We start from the raw sequence: 1,436 nt of genomic DNA on the forward strand, positions 1-1,436 counted from the left end.
TCGTTTTGTTGTTCATGTAAATGTCTGATAGGTTATTACTTTAAAACAATGCTAAAAACACAGTGTCAATACGAACATTTACACGTGTAAGACTGAGCTGAGCGATTCCGAATTAAGGTGGAATTAGTAGTGGTTATGTGACGTTTGTCATGCACTGTATTATGCGCTATAGAAATGGAAGACCATAATGTATTGGGAATGAACGTATCTGGCTAGTGTGGATTTAAACAATGTCCTAATGGCAATGTTCAAAATAAATGTAAATCAAATAAATATGACTGTTGGGGTGAGAGGGGGTGTATCTTTGTAGTTAGGCAGTTATATACTGTCTTTATGTCTAAACAAACTTTAATTTTAACACCGGGTCTCCATTTTAAAAGCTTTTAAGAGTTTCGTGGAGGTCCTTTTCGTCGCTCTGTTTTTGAATATGTATGGTTGAGTTTACTTTGTCATGAATTGCAAAGAACATGAATAAAGAAATAAAATAAAAAATGTAAAAAATATGTCTATATGCGTACAACAACCAGATTATAGAATTTACTAATAGATCAATAAATTTCCAATGATAACCACATGAACTACATTACTCCACCAAATTTTAAAAACAATAGCAGTATTGTAAAAATAAACGGCATCATACTTTTTTATGTTAATCATCTATTTATTTTGGCGCACATTGATCATACAGTGCTCCTATCATTCCTATCATTATCAAAATCGAACGCACAATGAACAGATCATAATTATGCCTATACAAAAAAAAATTACTAGATCATCACTCCAGCCCGCTTCAACAAAATTGTGAAATATTGATGCGGAAATTTTAAAAAAATGTTTGTTTTCCTTGGCCGCATCATTTTTTCAACAGCATAAAAAAACAATATAATTTTGTGATTGGAAATACGTTTTCTTTAAAAAACAATAAAAATTAAACCTGTTTTTATACAATATTTACAATATTCTTGCCAAATAAAAAAGTCCCTCCCTCATCTATTAAAAGAAGCAGTTGTTCTGATTTAAAAAAAATAGTGATCTAATAATTTTTCCTATGTGCCCTAAATTGGCTATAGTGGGACGCAGTGATAAACTATAAATATCTTGTTTAATATTTTCAAAAAAAAAATCCTATTCTTTTCATTGTGTCCAATGGTTGCCATAGTGGGACACAGTGATGAAGTACAATTGTCTTCTTTAATATTTCCTAAGTTAATCCTTTTCTTTTTCATTGTGTTCAATGGCTGCTAAGAGCACATAGAAAAAATTATTAGATTATCACTCTTTAAAAGAAAAAAAAACGATGAGGGAGGGCGGTTTTTGTTTGTTTTTTTTTTTAAATCAGAACAATTCGTTATTGCGCTTTTGTTTTTATTGATGAGGGAGGAACTATTTATATTTGGCTAGTAATAGGCCTAGTAAATATTGTATAAAAACTGGTT

The sequence above is a fragment of the Anneissia japonica genome, unplaced genomic scaffold (assembly GCF_011630105.1).
Source record: "Anneissia japonica isolate Jap-2015-1 unplaced genomic scaffold, ASM1163010v1 scaffold6997_len847652_cov182, whole genome shotgun sequence".
NCBI classification, from domain to species: Eukaryota; Metazoa; Echinodermata; class Crinoidea; order Comatulida; family Comatulidae; genus Anneissia; species Anneissia japonica.